At 36.2% G+C, this 19,854-nt stretch overlaps 1 long non-coding RNA gene across 2 annotated transcripts in view; it reads right to left on the reverse strand.

Moving 5' to 3' along the window:
- The window catches only part of LOC124962280 (uncharacterized), a 33,155-nt gene that overhangs the window by 12,320 nt on the left and 981 nt on the right, over positions 1 to 19,854 (reverse strand). Inside the window, exons 2-5 of one of the 2 annotated variants that reach the window (XR_007104448.1) lie at positions 15,639 to 15,698; positions 15,357 to 15,478; positions 15,029 to 15,095; positions 12,674 to 13,568 (exon numbers count right to left, since the gene is read on the reverse strand). This is a non-coding gene — a long non-coding RNA (uncharacterized LOC124962280). Of the gene's footprint in view, positions 1 to 12,673; positions 13,569 to 15,028; positions 15,096 to 15,356; positions 15,479 to 15,638; positions 15,699 to 19,854 lie in introns of those variants that run through there. The other variant, XR_007104449.1, reaches the window with a different exon arrangement.

Consider the following 19,854-nt stretch of genomic DNA (forward strand, 5'->3'; position numbering starts at 1 on the left):
ATCGAAACAAAAGAAACAATTGGAAAAATTAACAAATTAAATAGTTGGTTCTTTGAAAAAATAAATAAAATTGATAAACCCTTAGCCACACTAACAAAGAGAAAGAGGGAGAAAACTCAAATTACTAAAATTCGGAATGAACAAGGAAACATCACAACAGACACGAGTGAAATACAAAACATAATTAGAAGCTATTTCGAAAATCTATACTCCAACAAAACAGAAAACCTCGAAGACATCAACAAATTTCTAGAGACATATGAATTACCTAAACTGAATGAGGAGGACATACACAACTTAAATGAACCAATTTCAAGCAATGAAATAGAAGAGGTCATCAAAAGCCTACCAACAAAGAAAAGTCCAGGACCAGATGGGTTCTCAGCCGAGTTCTAAAAAACCTTTAAAGAAGAGCTCATTCCAATACTCCTCAAACTATTCCATGAAATAGAAGAGGAGGGAACCCTCCCAAACTCGTTCTATGAAGCCAATATCACCCTGATACCTAAACCAGACAGAGACACATCGAGAAAAGAAAATTTCAGACCAATATCCTTAATGAACATCGACGCAAAAATTCTCAACAAAATTTTAGCAAATCGCATACAAATATATATTAAAAAGATAGTGCACCACAATCAAGTGGGTTTTATCCCAGGGATGCAAGGTTGGTTCAACATTCGGAAATCAATAAATGTCATTCACCATATCAACATACTTAAAGTTAAGAATCACATGATTATTTCAATAGATGCAGAAAAAGCATTCGATAAAATACAGCATCCCTTCATGCTCAAAACACTAGAAAAAATTGGGGTAGTGGGAACATTCCTTAACATTATAAAGGCAATCTATGCTAAGCTCATGGCTAATATCATTCTAAATGGTGAAAAACTGAAAACGTTCCCCCTAAAAACTGGAACAAGGCAGGGATGCCCTCTTTCACCGCTTCTATTCAACATCGTCCTTGAGACTCTAGCCAGAGCAATTAGACAAACCAAAGAAATTAAAGGGATACGAATAGGAAAAGAAGAACTCAAACTATCCCTGTTCGCTGATGACATAATTATATATTTAGAGGAACCTGGAAATTCCACCAGAAAACTTTTAGAACTCATAAGTGAATTCAGTAAAGTAGCAGGTTACAAGATCAATGCTCATAAATCCAATGCATTTTTATACATAAGTGATGAATCTTCAGAAAGAGAAATTAGGAAAACTACCCCATTCACAATAGCATCGAAAAAAATAAAATACTTGGGAATCAATCTCACAAAAGAGGTGAAAGACCTCTACAATGAGAACTACAGAACACTAAAGAAAGAAATTAAAGAAAACCTTAGAAGATGGAAAGATCTCCCATGTTCCTGGATAGGCAGAATTAATATTGTCAAAATGACTATACTACCTAAAGTGCTATACAGATTCAATGCAATTCCAATTAAAATCCCAATGATGTACCTTGCAGAAATAGAGCAAGCAATTATGAAATTCATCTGGAAGAATAAAAAACCTAGAATAGCTAAAGCAATCCTCAGTAGAAAGAGCGAAGCAGGGGGTATTGCAATACCAGATCTTCAACTCTACTACAAAGCAATAGTAACAAAAACGGCATGGTATTGGTACCAAAATAGACAGGTAGATCAATGGTACAGAATAGAGGACATGGACACAAACCCAAATAAATACAATTTTCTCATACTAGACAAAGGTTCCAAAAATATGCAATGGAGGAAAGATAGCCTCTTCAACAAATGGTGCTGAGAAAACTGGAAAACCATATGCAATAGAATTAAATTAAACCCCTATCTCTCACCCTACACAAAACTCAACTCAAAATGGATCAAGGACCTCGGAATCAGACCAGAGACCCTGCATCTTATAGAAGAAAAAGTAGGTCCAAATCTTCAACTTGTTGGCTTAGGATCAGACTTCCTTAACAGGACTCCCATAGCACAAGAAATAAAAGCAAGAATCAACAACTGGGATAGATTCAAACTAAAAAGCTTTCTCTCAGCAAAGGAAACTATCAGAAATGTGAAGAGAGAGCCTACGAAGTGGGAGAATATCTTTGCCAACCATACCTCAGATAGAGCGCTAATTTCCAGAATCTATAAAGAACTCAAAAAACTCTACACGAAGAATACAAATAATCCAATCAAAAATGGGCTAAGGAAATGAACAGACACTTCACAGAAGAAGATGTACAAGTAATCAACAGATATATGAAAAAATGTTCAACATCCCTAGTAATAAGGGAAATGCAAATCAAAACTACCCTAAGATTTCATCTCACCCCAATTAGAATGGCGATTATCAAGAATAAATGCAACAATAGGTGTTGGCGAGGATGTGGTGAAAAAGGAACACTCATACATTGCTGGTGGGGTTGCAAATTAGTGCAGCCACTCTGGAAAGCAGTGTGGAGATTCCTCAGAAAGCTTGGAATGGAAACACCATTTGACCCAGCTATCCCACTCCTTGGCCTATACCCAAAGGACTTAAAATTAGCATACTACAGAGATATAGCCACATCAATGTTCATTGCTGCTCAATTCACCATAGCCAGATTGTGGAACCAACCTAGATGCCCTTCAGTTGATGAATGGATAAAGAAACTGTGGCATATTTATACAATGGAATATTACTCCGCAATGAAGAATGATAAAATGATGGCATTTGTAGGCAAATGGACGAAATTGGAGAATATCATGCTAAGTGAGATAAGCCAATCCCAAAAACCAAAGGACGAATGATCTCGCTGATAAGCGGATGAGGACATATAATGGGGGGTGGGAGGGGTTAGCATTAGGTTAGGGTTAGGTTTAGGGTTAGGGATAAGGAGTGTGGTAAGAATGAAAGAAAGAAGGACTGTATAGAGGGAAAAGAGGGGTGGGAGGGGTGGGGGGGAAGGGAAAAAAAATAAACATCATTGCCCTATGTAAACGTATGATTACACAAATGGTATGCCTTGACTCTGAAAAAAAAAAAAAATGGAAGAGGAATTCATTTCAGATAAAACAAAAACTAAAGGGGACGTATTCATGAGATAAAGAAAAAATAATATTAAAATAAAAATGAGAAATTGGGAGGCATAATAAATATAATAAAATATATTAGAAATTTTGGAAACAAAAATGATAATGATTTTAAAAACTACACTGATATTAACTGTAAGGAAAAATGCAGTTCAGCTTGGGACCCGAGGCAGTTCCAGCCCTTCCGGCAGCTGGCACTCCATATGCCCATCTCAGTTACGGCTCAACAATAGCTCCCAGAAAATCCACAACAGACACGGGGCCTCACCCAAGAGACTTTATTACGTGGAGGACTAGCTCGTCCACAACGAGGTTGAAAAGAAGGGAAAGGAGAAAGATGGCATGGACGCTTCTCCCAGATATTGGAAATCTCCCGGGCTGGAAGGAACCAATGGTGGAGGAGAATACTTGTAAGCTGACTGATGAACCAATAGCTAGCTAGCATGTTCAGACTGGCAAGCAAGGACTTAAGTTGGGAAGCAGGAAATGGCTGTAGCATAGGCCGGAAATTCCTGAAACGTAAGAGGCGGGTGGAGCACAGATTGACAAGTGGTTGGGAGGCGGGGAAAATTGCTGCACCTGAAAGTGCAGGGTATCGGCTTTGTATTACAGTAACATAACACCAAATTGGACAGAAATTAAAGAAAATTAAAAAGTGGAAAAATGGAAGACAATGTTGAAGAATGCATGAAGATTATAGTAGAAAGGAGGATTTTCAAAATCTGAAAGAGAAGAGATGAGAAATTAGACCAAGCAGCTCCAATTTATATCTAAAAAGGAGTTGCAGGAAAAGAGAAATGTGATGAGAGTTTAGTAGATAATGGCTGAGAAATTTTAAAACATTAAGGAAACCAATCTTAAAATTTAAAAGAGCAAAGTAAGTTCAAAGCAAGATAAAAAAATTTAAAAATGTCTTTATATTATATATGTCCATAGAAAGCCAAAGATGAATAAGAATAATGAAAAAACCTATATTAATTATCAGAAGACAAATTATCTACACAAGAATGACAATTAGGTAAGGTATCTTCAAAACTCTGATGAAAAGTATGTTAATATAGAAGTCTATGTCCAGCAAAACTATCATTCAAGACAAAGGAAGAAATTTAATTTTTAGCTACTGAGAACAAATATTTTAACATCCACTGGATGTTTCTGTTTAGAAAGTATACTATTTGAGAAGGGGAAAAATTATATGTAACAATGGAAATATAATAATGGATTAAATATACTCATAAGTGTGATCAACTATTGATTATAATATAGTAGCAGTTTCTAAAGGAAATGACAGTACTAAAAGTCTGGAAAAACATGAAAAGGAAAATGGAAGGAGCTCAATTATTAGCTGAGTGTTCTAAAGCTCTTATTTGGGAGGATAAATACATGATATAATAGCATGTTATAAAATTGTGTACTTAAGAAAATGTTAGTATGTATAATGAACCAACAATTTAAATAGAATACACGTATACAGTAATACACAGCTTCCAAAATTTTATTGGTGGAGTCAAGGGGGAAATAGTAAAAAAATGTATCAAGACAACAGACAACTCCTAAAGAAAATAGAATGCAAATATAAATAAATTAAATTCTCCTGCTATAAAGTAGAGAACATAAAATTGAACAAAAGTTACAAAAATTACATGTAGCATGGCCCCAACTGTATAATTTATAACATTGCAATACATATACCAGACAAAAATATACCAAAATAAAAATATTTTTTATATTGGACTGTAGGATGAAGATAAACACTTCTGTATTGTCTAAGTTCCTATTTTAAACTAATACAAATTTTAAAATCATAATAAAAATTCATTTTTAAGGGAGTATAACATAATAGTAAGGTGTGTGCTTAGCATGTGCAAGACCCTGTATTTAATCCCTAGGACTCAAACAAAAAGTTATTTTCTAAAATACTTATTTTTTTTCCTCTCTCAAAAATAAGGGAAAAAGTAAATATCAGCAATTTGCCATTTTGAAATAAGTAGAAAAACCAAACACAGTAGATGTTCTATAAAATGCCAAAAGGAGATTCGGTTGTCTTATTAAAGTATCTAAGCCACAACATATTATTTATAAGCCATTCCTGAGAAAGAAAAAGCAAGTCTCCAAACAGAAACAGAAGTGATAGTGCCAGTAGATGGGTGACCTCACTGATCACACCTTATGATAAATAGTTGATATTTATTAGATATTTATTGTATAATAATTTTAGAATAAATGCCTTTCAAATTATCCTCCTTTTAAATTTAATTTAAGCGTCTGTGTGTGTGTGCGTGTGTGTTCTGGGGATTGAACCCAGGGACTATGTATCACCCAGGCCTTTTTATTTTATTTTTTTATAACTTATGCTAAGTTGCTCAGGCTGACCATGAACTCATGAACCTCCTTCTCAGCCTCCTGAGTTGCTGGAATTACAGGTGTACCACTGTGCCCAGCCATTACTCCATTTTCTAAACCTATTTAAAAACAAATTGCCTCTAAAAAATATGGTCAGGGGTTTAAGTATTCTTGAACTTTCTAATTTGATCATGTAAATAACTTCTGATAAGCTACATTGGTCAAATGATGTAAATGGTTATATTCCTGATACTTGTTTTTTTTTTTTTTTCAGATGCAAACTTTTTTTAATTGTAAACAAATGGGATACATGATGTTTCTCTGTTTGTACATGGCGTAAAGGCATACCATTTCTGTAATCATAAATTTACATAGGGTAATGTTCCTTGATTCATTCTGTTATTTTTTTCCCTCCCCCCCACCCCTCCCACCCCTCTTTTCCCTCTATACAGTCCTTCCTTCCTCCATTCTTGCTCCCCTCCCTAGCCCTAACTCTAAGCCTAACACTAATCCCTCCCACCCCCCATTATGTGTCATCATCCACTTATTAGCGATAACATTCGTCCACTGGTTTTTTGAGATTGGCTTATCTCACTTACCATGATATTCTCCAGTTTCATCCATTTGCCTGCAAATGCCATAATTTTATCATTCTTCATTGTGGAGTAATATTCCATTGTATATATATACCACAGTTCCTTTATCCATTCATCAATCGAAGGACATCTAGGTTGGTTCCACAATCTGGCTATTGTGAACTGAGCAGCTATGAACATTGATGTGGCTGTGTCTCTGTAATATGCTGATTTTAAGTCCTTTGGGTATAGGCCAAGGAGTGGGATAGCTGGGTCAAATGGTGGTTCCATTCCAAGTTTTCTAAGGAGTCTCCACACTGCTTTCCAGAGTTGCTGTACTAATTTGCAGCCCCAAGAGCAATTTATGAGTGTACCTTTGTCCCCACATCCTCGCCAACACCTGTTGTTGCTGGTATTCTTGATAATCACCATTCTAATTGGGGTGAGATGGAATCTTAGGGTGGTTTTGATTTGCATTTCTCTTATTACTAGAGATGTTGAACATTTTCCCATATGTTTGTTGATTGCTTGTAGATCTTCTTCTGTGAAGTGTCTATTCTTTTCCTTAGCCCATTTGTCAATTGGATTATTTGCATTCTTGGTGTAGAGTTTTTTGAGTTCTTTATAGATTCTGGAGATTAGCGCTCTATCTGAAGTATGATTGGCAAAGATTTTCTCCCACTCTGTAGGCTCTTTCTTTGCATTGCTGATAGTTTCCTTTGCTGAGAGAAAGCTTTTTAGTTTGAATCTATCCCAGTTATTAATTCTTGCTTTTATTTCTTGTGATATGGGAGTCCTGTTGAGGAAGTGTGGTCCTAAGCCGACATGTTGAAGCTCTGGACCTACTTTTTCTTCTATATGATGCAAGGTCTCTGGTCTGATTCTGAGATCCTTAATCCATTTTGAGTTTAGTTTCATGCATGGTGAGAGATATGGGTTTAGTTTCATTCTGTTGCATATGGATTTCCAATTCTCCCAGCACCATTTGTTGAAGAGGCTATCTTTTCTCCATTGCATATTTTTGGCCCCTTTGTCTAGTATGAGAAAATTGTATTTATTTGGGTTTGTGTCCGTGTCCTCTATTCTGTACCATTGATCCACCTTTCTATTTTGGTACCAATACCATGCCGTTTTTGTTACTATTGCTTTGTAGTAGAGTTGAAGATCTGGTATTGCGATACCCACTGCTTCACTCTTTCTGCCAAGGATTGCTTTAGCTATTCTGGGTTTTTTATTCTTCCAGATGAATTTCATAATTGCTTGCTCTATTTCTGTAAGGTACATCATTGGGATTTTAATTGGAATTGCATTGAATCTGTATAGCACTTTTGGTAGTATGGCCATTTTGACAATATTAATTCTTCCTATCCAAGAACATGGGAGATCTTTCCATCTTCTAAGGTTTTCTTGAATTTCTTTCTTTAGTGTTCTGTAGTTCTCATTGTAGAGGTCTTTCACCTCTTTTGTGAGATTGATTCCCAAGTATTTTATTTTTTTCGAAGCTATTGTGAATGGGTTAGTTTTCCTGATTTCTCTTTCTGAAGATTCATCGCTTATGTATAAAAATGCCTTAGATTTATGTGCATTGATCTTATATCTCGCTACTTTACTGAATTCACTTATGAGACCTAAAAGTTTTCTGGTGGAATTTCCTGGTTCCTCTAAGTATACAATCATATCATCAGCAAATAGGGATAGTTTGAGTTCTTCTTTTCCTATTCTTATCCCTTTAATTTCTTTGGTCTGTCTAATTGCTCTGGCTAGAGTTTCAAGGACGATATTGAAAATGAAGTGGTAAAAGAGGGCATCCCTGCCTTGTTCCAGTTTTTAGAGGGAATGCTTTCAGTTTTTCACCATTTAGAATGATATTAGCCATGGGCTTAGCGTAGATGGCCTTTACAATGTTAAGGAATGTTCCCACTATCCCTATTTTTTCTAGTGTTTTGAGCATGAAGGGGTGCTGTATTTTATCAAATGCTTTTTCTGCATCTATTGAAATAATCATGTGATTCTTGACTTTAAGTCTATTGATATGGTGAATGACATTTATTGATTTCCTGATGTTGAACCAACATTGCATCCCTGGGATGAAACCCACTTGATCATGGTGCACTATCTTTTTAATATGTTTTTGTATGCGATTTGCTAAAATTTTGTTGAGAATTTTTGCGTCGATGTTCATTAAGGATATTGGTCTGAAATTTTCTTTCCTAGATGTGTCTCTGTCTGGTTTAGGTATCAGGGTAATATTGGCTTCATAGAATGAGTTTGGGAGGGTTCCCTCCTCTTCTATTTTATGGAATACTTTGAGAAGTATTGGAATGAGCTCTTCTTTAAAGGTTTTGTAGAACTCGTCTGAGAGCCCATCTGGTCCTGGACTTTTCTTTGTTGGTAGGCTATTGATGACTTCTTCTATTTCATTACTTGAAATTGGTCTATTTAAATTGTATATGTCCTCCTCGTTCAGTTTAGGCAATTCATATGTCTCTAGAAATCTGTTGATGTCTTCCAAATTTTCTATGTTGTTGGAGTATAGATGTTCAAAATAGCTTCTAATTATGTTTTGTATTTCACTCGTGTCTGTTTTGATATTTCCTTGTTCATTCCGAATTTTAGTGATTTGGGTTTTCTCTCGTATTTTCTTTGTTAGTGTGGCTAAAGGTTTATCAATTTTGTTTATTTTTTCAAAGAACCAACTGTTTATTTTGTCAATTTTTTGTATTGTTTCTTTTGTTTCAATTTCATTGATTTCAGCTCTGAGTTGAACTATTTCCTGTCTTCTACTACTTTTGGTGTTGGTCTGTTCTTCTTTTTCTAGGGCTTTGAGTTGTAGTGTTAGGTCATTTATTTTTTGAGTTTTACTTCTTTTATTAAATGTGCTCCATGAAATAAATCTTCCTCTAAGTACTGCTTTCATAGTGTCCCAGAGATTTTGATATGATGTTTCTTTGTTCTCGTTTACCTCTAAGAATTTTTTAATTTCCTTCCTAATATCTTCTGTTATCCATTCATCATATAATAGCATATTGTTTATTCTCCAGGTGTTGGAGTAGTTTCTGTTTCTTACTCTTTCATTTATTTCTAACTTCAATCCATTATGATCTGATAGAATACAAGGTAGTGTCTCTATCTTCTTGTATTTGCTGACATTAGCTTTGTGGCATAATATATGGTCTATTTTAGAGAAGAATCCATGTGCTGCTGAGAAGAAAGTGTATTCGCTCTTGGTTGGATGGTATATTCTATAAATGTCTGTTAAGTCTAAATTATTGATTGTGTTATTGAGATCTATGGTTTCTGTGTTCAATTTTTGTTTGGAAGATCTGTCCAGTGGTGAGAGAGGCGTGTTAAAATCACCTAGTATTATTGTGTTATAGTCTATTTGGTTTCTAAAATTGAGAAGGATTTGTTTAACATACATGGATGAGCCACTGTTTGGGGCATAGATGTTTATGTTTGTTATATCTTGCTGATTTATGGTTCCCTTAAGCAGTATAAATGTCCTTCTTTTTCCCTTCTGACTAACTTTGGCTTGAAGTCCACATTATCTGAAATGAGGATGGATACTCCAGCTTTTTGCTGAGTCCATGTGCATGGTATGTTTTTCCCCATCCTTTCACCTTTAGTCTATGGGTATCTCTTTCTTTGAGGTGAGTCTCTTGCAGGCAACATATTGTTGGATCTTTCTTTTTAATCCATTCTGCCAGTCTATGTCTTTTGATTGATGAATTCAGGACATTAACATTCAGGGTTATTATTGAGATATGATTTGTATTCCCGGTCATTTGGTTCATATTTAAAATTTTATTTATTTTTTTATTTCTTTTTTGACACATCTTGGTTCCTCCTTTATTTGGCAGTTCCTTTAGGGTAATTCCTCCCTTTGCTGATATGCTTCTTTGTTTTTTATCTCTTCCTCATGGAATATTTTGCTGAGAATGTTCTGTAATGCTGTCTTTCTTTTTGTAAATTCTTTTAGCTTTTGTTTATCATGGAATGATTTTATTTCATCGTCAAATTTGAAGGTAAGTTTTGCTGGGTATAAGATTCTTGGTTGGCATCCATTTTCTTTCATAGATTGAAAAATGTTGTTCCAGGCCCTTCTAGCTTTTAGGGTCTGGATTGAAAAATCTGCTGATATCCGTATTGGCTTCCCCCTGAATGTAATTTGGTTCTTTTCTCTCACAGCCTTTAAAATTCTGTCTTTATTTTGTGTGTTAGGTATTTTCATTATAATGTGCCTTGGTGTGGGTCTGTTGTAATTTTGTGTATTTGGAGTCCTATAAGCCTCTTGATCTTGATTTTCCATTTCATTCTTCAGATTTGGGAAATTTTCTGATATTATTTCATTGAATAGATTATTCATTCCTTTGGTTTGTTTCTCTAAGACTTCCTCAATCCCAATAATTCTCAAATTTGGCCTTTTAATGATATCCCATAGTTCTTGGAGATTCTGTTCATGATTTCTTACCATCTTCTCTGTTTGTTCAACTTTGCTTTCAAGATTAAATATTTTGTCTTCAATATCTGAAGTTCTGTCTTCCAGCTGTTCTATCCTATTGGTTATGCTTTCTATGGAGTTCTTAATTTGGTTTATTGTTTCCTTCATTTCAAGGATTTCTGTTTGGTTTTTTGTCAATATCTCTAACTCTTTATTGAAATGATCTTTTGCTTCCTGTAATTTGCTCTTTTAACTGTCGATTTGTGCTATCATTCAATGCCCTGCATTTGCTCTTTCATCTCATCATTCAATGCCTGCATTTGCTCTTTCATCTCATTGTTTTCTTCCCTAATCATTTTAATTATGTACATTCTGAACTCCCTTTCTGTCATTTCTTCTGCCATGCTGTCGTTGGATTTTATTGATGTAACATCTAGATTTGTTTGGGGCATTTTCTTCCCTTGTTTTCTCATATTGTTCAGGAATCAGTGGGTCATTAAGTTATTGAAGATTTCCTCTATCGACTTATAATGTCCCTGAAGATTGCTAGTATATCCCCTCTTATTCTTCAGTAGCCTGCAGTCTTGGAGGAAGTTGATAATGCGGAGCTCCACGAAGAAGCTGCCTCTCTAGGGGTGGTGACCCTCAGGTGGGTTATATTCCCTGCTAGTGGGCAGAGGTGCCTCCACTTGTTGACCAATGGTCATCCAACGGGGAACTAGGCTGCGGGCTGAGGCAAGTCCTGTTTGTGCCTGTGTCTCTGGTCTTACCGTCCCTGTGGGAAAACCTCACCCGGCAGGGAAGCCTCACCCAGTGGGGACGTCTCGCTGGTCAGTTCCCCTCCTAGAGGTTCCCCTCAATCTACACTACCTACCTGCCTGGGCTGGGCTGTCTTCCTCTGCAACGTTCCCAGGGGCCCGGACCTACGTCCTGGGCCTGGGAGCCTCACCCTTCGCAGGCGAGCCTCCTTAAGCTGTCTCTCCCAGAGAATCTGCCCGCAGTCCTGGAAACTTCGCTCCGCCCCTAGGCATGTCTCTGTGCAGCTCTTCCAGCAAGAAGCCACCTAGCTCCTGGGACCCTGCTCTGCACCCTATCACCTGGCTATGCGCCCCTCCTCTGAGCCGCCACCTGGAGCCCAGTACAATAGCTCCGATACCCAGAGACCCGCCACCGGACAGCGGTCGGGTTTCCGACGCAGTCAGTAGGAGCCCAAGCAATTCACTTCGTGTCTCCTCCTCCCGCCAACCGCCTATAGCCCTAGGCAGACACTCCAAGTCCAAGTGATCCGCCCTGTTCCTCCTCCTCCTCCTCGGGGTAGCTCCCCGGGTGTTCAGGAGCGGTGGCTCCGAGACCAAGTGACCCACCATGCTCCTCCTCCAGGCAGGCCACCGGTGTTCAGGAGCGGTCGCTTTTAGTCCAATCAACTCACCACTCACCTCCTCCTCTGGCAACCGCCTGTGGCTCTGATGCAGTCACTCCTAGGTCAAGCGACCCTCCGCACTTCTCCTCTTCCTCCAGGCAGCCCCCCGGTATTCAGAAGCACTCGCTCTGAGTTCATACAGCTCGCCACGCAGCTCCTCCTCTGGCAACCGCCTGTAGCTCTGATGCAATCACTCCTAGACCAAGCAACCCACCGCACTCCTCCTCCAGGCAGCCCACCAGTGTTCTGGAGCGGTCGTTGTGAGTTCAAACAGCTCACCACGCAGCTCCTCCTTTGGCAACTGCCTGTGGCTCTGATGCAGTCACTCCTAGGTCAAGCGACCCGCCGCGCTCCTCCTCTTCCTCTGGGCAACCTCCCGGTATTCAGGAGCACTCACTCTGAGTTCAAACAGCTTGCCACGCAGCTCCTCCTCTGGCAACCGCCTGTGGCTCTGATGCAGTCACTCCTAGACCAAGCGACCCGCCACGCTTCTTCTCTTCCTTCGGGCAACCCCCCGTTGTTCAGAAGCGGTCGTTCTGAGTCCAAACAGCTCGCCATGTAGCTCCTCCTCAGGCAGCCGCCCGGAGCCCCAGTGGTTGCTCCGAGTCCAAGCACTGTGCTGAGCCGCCTCCTCTTCGATGATCCTAGTTATCCGTGTTTACCGCTCCAGTGGGGGGAGGGGCGTCTCGCTGGGCAACTCTACTTCACAAAGTTTCCCTGCATTCCGGGGGCTACCCGCCCCATCCGGGACGCCTCCCCAAAGGGAGAGACTCACCCGGCGGCTTTGAGTTGGTCCCAAGTCTCTCACTATCTCCTCTTTTGAATCTTGCGTCCTGGAGCAACATGAAATGCAGTCGCCCCCCTAGTCCGCCATCTTGAAACCCTCCTGATACTTCTTTATTTCTCAGAAATTAGATTTAAATTTTGTTTCACAAGATTTCCTTCCTCATGTCCTAAGACACCTTATTTTTCTGTTAAAATACTTGAATTTTTGAAAAGCAAAACATGAAGTAAATTATTTGTCATTTTTAATTCTGAGTTTGACAGCCTGATAAATAGCTCTTCAAGCTAATCTCATTTTATAAGAACAGTAACATATAATTACATTACTTCACAAACTGTAGTTTCATTACCCCACCTTCACTGCAAGCTCCTCAGAGGCAAGTGCATGCTTCTGTTATTAACATAGCACCAGGACCACATTCCTCAAAATGTGTTCAAATGTGTTCTACCAACCATAGAATCCACCACACATTCTGTGAAGAAAGTGCTCTGTGGTCAAATAAATTGGAGAACTATTGCAAATGCTCTTTTGGAGAATACTGTGGATTCCTTAAAATTTAACTTAACCCCAGCAGTTTTTATATTCATTTGGTCATGAACTTTCTCATTTCTGTGGATCAAATTTCTACAACCTGTGGGAGAGATACTGAGCTATCAAATGTTAGAAGTTGGTAATGGAGCATATGGGAGTTTCAATTTCCTCTTTCCTCTATATGAAGTGTAACCCTCATGGTTAAAGTCATCTCCTTAACCTTCTGAGGCAATTAAAAACTGTTAAGATGGTCCTTCAATATTTAGTCTTCTGTAGCTACCACATTACTCAAGAAAACACAAGAGGAAATAGTATTCAGTGGCACTAGGCTGCTTATCCTTCTGAAGTCAAATATCTATGGTTGCTTAACACTTTCAGTTAGTTCCAGGTCCTGTGAGAACTTGCCATTTTCACAATTACAGGTGAAATTTAATACCTGTAGAAAGAAGACATGTAGGTACTAAAAGAAAATGGGGTATTCCAAAGTGATGCACCAACCACAGCAAATATAATGCCCCTGTTAATAAAGTCATTATTCCTCTCAACTGTTAAATCACTGTAAACAGTTGCACTCTAGTCTACAAGACTGAATTGTTGATCAGACTATGAGGTATTTTCTGTATCCCCATAAATGTCCTATCACCACATCAATGTGTTTAAAAATTCATAAGGGAGTCTAAATATCTGGCATAATTTTGAAGCATGATAAATATGATAAATACTATAACAAGAAAGGTTTTATTTTCTACTGCTTTAAGACTTCACTCTTTTTCTGGGGGGTGGGTGGGTACTGGGGATTGAATGCTGAGTTACATACCTGGTCCTTTTTATTTATTTATTTATTTTTGAGACAGGGTCTCACTAAATTGATTAGGGCCTCTCGAAGTTGCTGAGCCTTGCTTAGAAACTGAGATCCTCTTGCCTCAGCCTCCTACATCACTGGGATTACAGGCCTGTGCCACCACTCCTGGCTTAAGAATTCATTCCTCAATACACACTACCATATTATACAAGTATAACAAGTTTGAAAATTGTTATCATAAAAATAAGGGAAGTCAAGGTAATCTTTCTTGGTTTCAATCAACGGTACCTATCTGAAAGACTCCAAGGGGTCTGATCTAAATGAGAGAATTTTAGCCCTCTTCAACAACAGCTGAATCTCTGTGTACCCATAGCACTTAGCAATTGCCCAGTACGAATCATACTGCATACAAAAGAACTATAAGCAAACTATATAATTTTGTTATTTTAATTGAAATCATATAAAAATGTTTTTGACTAGAACACAATTACAGATTGGTATCTTTGAATAAACACATCTCAAAATTAGGACTAAGTCTCTTCAAAATTTATGTCTCTATTTTTGGCTCTGGACAGGGGTAACCAGACCTCCTATTTGCATATTGTGATACAATACAAAATGAAAATGTTACATACATTTACATACACTCCCTTTCTATATTAAATAGAGCTAGAAACAGTTTAAATAGATACTGGGGCATTCTCAACTCTATAACAAAAGTAAACCTCACAAAAAGCAGAAAAAAGGGATTATATTCAGAAAAAAAATTACAAACTATTTGCTTCAGTGTAAATCTTTATATTTAGAAATTTGAGGAATTTCAGACTCTCTTCAAAATGACAACCTTAAGGTTAATATCATTCTTGATTAGAAGTAAAGTAATAAGCCCATGTGTTTTGTGACCATACTATATAATAAGATACTCTGTTTCCAGGAAAGTTCACAAGCCACAAAATCTTCTGTAAGCATACTTAGAGAGTGTGGTACGGATTATTTAGCCTTTTTTTTTTGCAGTGCTGGGGATTGAACCCAGGGTGTTGTGCATGTGAGGCAGGCACTCTACCAAGTGAACTATATCCCCAGCCCCCACTTACCTTTTAACAATGACATAATCTGGGTCCAATGGTGACACGATAAGTATCATGGAGCACAAGCTCTTGGCTATAAAATAAAAGCAAGATGCAAACCTGATCCTGATTGTTATTTAAATAATGAAGATCCTGTTAAATAACTAAATTTTCTATACAGATTTTTTTAAACAAAAACAAAATTGACAAAACTTTTCTTTTGCAACATATCCCCAAAATTGAGTTCTACGAGGCTATAAAACATTAATTTACTTCCCTGAAAAAACATTGAGAACACTACCTTTTCTCATTAAGAAAAGCAGAAATAAAACATGTAAGTTCAAGATTATGTTACCTTTTTAAGTCTTTCTTCAGTTTTCTGAGATCTTTTTGAAAATCTTCAAACTTCATCTGTGAGGCCTGAAAAAGGTCCTGCAGTTCTGGCATTGGAAAGACACACTGTTCTTTTCCAGCATCCTAAAGGACAAACATTACTTTTAAACAAATAGGCATCAATATAAAAAAAAATATATATGCAATAGCAGCAAAGGAAAAAACAATATCAGAAAAACAACAAAATATTACCAAATAACCCAAAGAAAGAACAACAAAACTATATATCTAAAAATGATCTTACCTCATCAAAATTTCAAAGATAATATGAAACAATATATGACAGAAGGCTTCTGCTATTGTCCTAGGTAGAAAGATCAAATAAGTAACGATATATTTTACAAATTATTAAATACATAGCATTAAATAAAATAAACTGCAGTGAACCTACAAATATACAAGATTGAAATTTTACATTCTTAATTGCCTCACTTATTTTATCTAAAGAGTTATGCCTTAAGTGAAAGCAGAGTTGTTTAAGGGCAGTTATAACTATAAATACTTTCCTAGGTTTTACCCTCCTCGATCATAAATTGAGTTCAACTTTTGTGTTATTTATTTAATGTTTTATTAAGAATTTTTGTTCATTATTTTTATAACTACTACCATAATGAAATAATTAAATATTGCTAGCTTCTCTATATAGCTGGACTAGCAGGTACTACTGCAACTCTAAGTGTGACTTAGAATCATTAGCATGTAGAAAAGTATCATTTCAAGTAAATGGGAGCTTTTAAAATGTGAATGATATTATAATTTGTCATATCAGTGACTGAGATTGAGGAATTAATAATCATGCAGCTAAATAAGATAATGTGTGTAGTACTATATTTTTAAAAAATGTAAAGTTGTTTCATATCTAACAGTATTCAAAAATAGCTTTTCACTTCCTTTCTAGAGGTATTGAATTTAATTAACTTTTTGCTTTGCTACAAGTTAGCAGTAGATAATTTGACTTCAAGAGACCAAATGTGTGTACGTGTATGTATTTATGTACATGTGTGTATATACATATATTTTTAAGCAAAAGTCTATGATATAAACTAATTTCTCTGAAATATTCAATCTGGTAAACTGAAATAACTTTGGCCTAAATCCTATCTCCATACTTGAGTGACACAGTTGGCCCAAAGTGGCCTTACTACATAGTAATCTGAAACCTAATTTGATGCGTAAATTTTCACCTAGCCTGAGTATACACTATATAACCAAGCAACTGAGTATCAATGCTGAACTTCTACTCAATCAGAGGCTAAAAGCTGCCCAAAAAAGGCCACATAATGCAAATGACAATTCTTGTCAATCAGGCTGTTTTTGTATGTCACCTATTTTCTGTAATTATAAATACAACCTGCACATTTGGAGGTATGGTGCCTTCTGAACCATCTTTGATATGGAATGCTGCCTTGTTCTAGAACTTTTAATTGCTCAAGTAATCTCTGTAAATTTTAACTGGTCGGTACTCAGATCAAGTCATGATTTTTCCTCTGATTATAAAAGAACAACTGTCCTTCATAGTTGAGTTTGACATGAGATAGTAATATATCTATTAAAGGTTTCCCTCATTAGACAAGATTTGCTTGTAAAATGATTTAAGCAACCTTTCTTTTAACTTGTGAATCAATTGAACAGCAGTACATGAATCAATTACTGAAATATTTGTTAAAAACCTGCTGGTAGTCATACTGAACAAAATTCTGAGTGATCTAAGTAATGGTTCTGTCCATTAGGTTTACACATAAAACTGAGGAGTAAAGTCAGTTACATTCATTTTAAAGAGAAAGAACCAATTCAGGAAGACCTTGCATAGCTTTTCTGTGAGAGCATGTGAAATTATTTAAAAGCACTTGCTTCCTGATTCAGTATTTTATTTTTATTCTAGATTACTCCATAATTACTTAAATTAATAAAATTGAACTTAACAGAGAGTTGAATCAAAGATGCAAACCAATACAAAAAAACTCACAAATAATCACTGTTCATCTATAAATAGGATTACCACAATATATTTTGGATCCATTTTGATAAATTGAATATTATGTTGATGTATTTATATTTCAATGTTATTTGAGAAAGTTGTTTCAATAATATGAAGTTACTAAGAAATATCTGAAAACTAACATACTTAGAAAACTGTATTTTACAAATGTGATTTATTAAGTCTATACATTCCTAGAAAATGTTTCTTATACATATATAATAGCATTTGAAATATATATTTGTGATTATTGAAATAACCACAAAAATCACAAAAAATTATGCCAAGAAAGAACTATGGCTATTTAATTTTAGAAAAGCACACTGTCTGGCATTTCATAGACACTCAATGAAAGATGGTGGATAAATACATACATACATGTATGTGAATGAAAGAATAAACAAAAACCTCACTGGCAAAAGAGACGAAAAAAGTCTATCTTATGAGAAAGATAACTGTATTATCTAGGAAGGACAATCCATATATTTTCACTTCTAGAAGCCAATTGTTTACTTAAACTCAGTATTTTAGAAATGTGTTCATAATTTCCTTCAGAATGTTCTGTGTAGTGATTCTTTTATCAAAGAAACATAACTCTTTATTGTCTAAGTTTACCAAATCAAGACTTTAGTCTGTGACTCTGCCCAACAGCTCTAACCTTATATTTCTACTGGCAGGTTTACAATCACTTAGATAATAATTTTAAACAAATATCTGTAGAAGCAGATTAAAAAAATAACTAGATCTGCAGAGTGGCTTAGACCTTCTCATGCACACCAGTATGAGGAAGGAAATGTTATGCAGAAAAGCAAGGTCATCTTTCATATTTTATTAATAAATTACTTCCCTCATCTTTGTCTTAGTTTTCAAAATACATTAGCTGTTGGCCTCTATAGACTAACATGGAGAAGATAACAGGTAGATATCTAATTCATAGAAAATGATTCATCCTCACATTCCCAAAAGAGAAATAGTAGCAGACTTGGTAATGATAGACTGAAAAGAATAATTACTTTTATTTAGAAATACTATAGTTATTCATTAGATATAAAACTCAAAATTACTCACTTCAGGAGACATCATTATTCACAAATATGCTGTAGTTTACTTTTATCTAGCTCAGAACATAAAGAAACATTTGATCTTGGAACATAAAGAAATATTTACTACAACTGATTTATAGTCAAATCTATTACCAAACAAAACATCAAACAAAATATTTTCAATTTGCCTATATCCATTAATAAAAATACTTCCACTGCTTTTGACATCTTTCAGCTTTGGGAGAATGTCTAATCCAAAGCCATCTGCCTGTCCTGAGTTTTATTTCTACCTTTCATGTAGCTGCCAAAGGCAAGAACCAAACCTAGAACTTGCATAACCCCTGGGCCATTTTTTAATGTCTGTAAGACAGGATAAAGAACAAATCTTTTCTTATACAAAGTTTTACTTGAATCATCCAAAATTGATGCCAACTATTCATATTATAGCAATAATTTTGGGTCACAACCAAACTTGGTCCTTCTTCAGTACTATGTATACTTTAAGAGCAGTGTTCTCCAAAGTTAACTTTAAAAAGATGTACCAACAAGCATTCAGGTAAGCTTTTGTAAGTTGAAAGATGCCAACCTAGGCCTTTTCTGTGATGTAATCGCAAGGGAAATAAATATGGCTATAACACTGAGAACTACTACAAAACATCAGCAGCAGCATTATCCTAATTGTGCCTACATTGACAATATAAATTTTTTGGCATAAATTATAGAAAAACCAAAACGAAGTTATAAAGATTCATTTCTAAATGAATACACACTCACTTCTTCCAGAACATACTTAACTTCAATTTTCATGTCATTTCCTCTGAAGATGTCTTTGATAACATCTCTCCACTTTTCAAAAGGATTTACCACAACTAGAACAAATGGTACTACTGATTTTTGACAATTTATAAAAAAAAGTTAATATTGGTCATTTTTGCCAAACATTTATTCTTCATTTTCAAAGGAATTTTTATCTTCTGTTGAACCAAATGGCTTCTCTTAAATCATTTGGTTGGAATGATTATTAATAATTTGTTGAGGGGCCATTCCAAAGAAATGAAGGGAAGTAAATAATATGCCTTGAGTCACATTCATTTGGAAGTCTGCTATCCAAGGGGACCATAAAAAGTAAAGATTTGGTTTTGGCAAAAGCAGTGGTAAAAGAGCTCTTCAGAGGCCAGCACACACTGGTCACACTCTCTCAATGTAGTCCTACAGCCCTGTTTGCCAATCTGAGCATGTGCTTTGATCTTGAAGCTCAATCATAAATGTTCCTGCCTGTGGGACTGCTATCCCTCAAATTTAATGAGTACTTAGAGTAAATAAAAATTTTGTAATATGAACATGACTGAACAAAATTAAATACCAGAACTCAACCTTTGTTCACTTTGGATCAGAACCCTCCGCACATAATTTCTGTAGTAATTCCAGTGTGCAATGAA

Source organism: Sciurus carolinensis, chromosome 12 (assembly GCF_902686445.1).
Source record: "Sciurus carolinensis chromosome 12, mSciCar1.2, whole genome shotgun sequence".
NCBI lineage: Eukaryota > Metazoa > Chordata > Mammalia > Rodentia > Sciuridae > Sciurus > Sciurus carolinensis.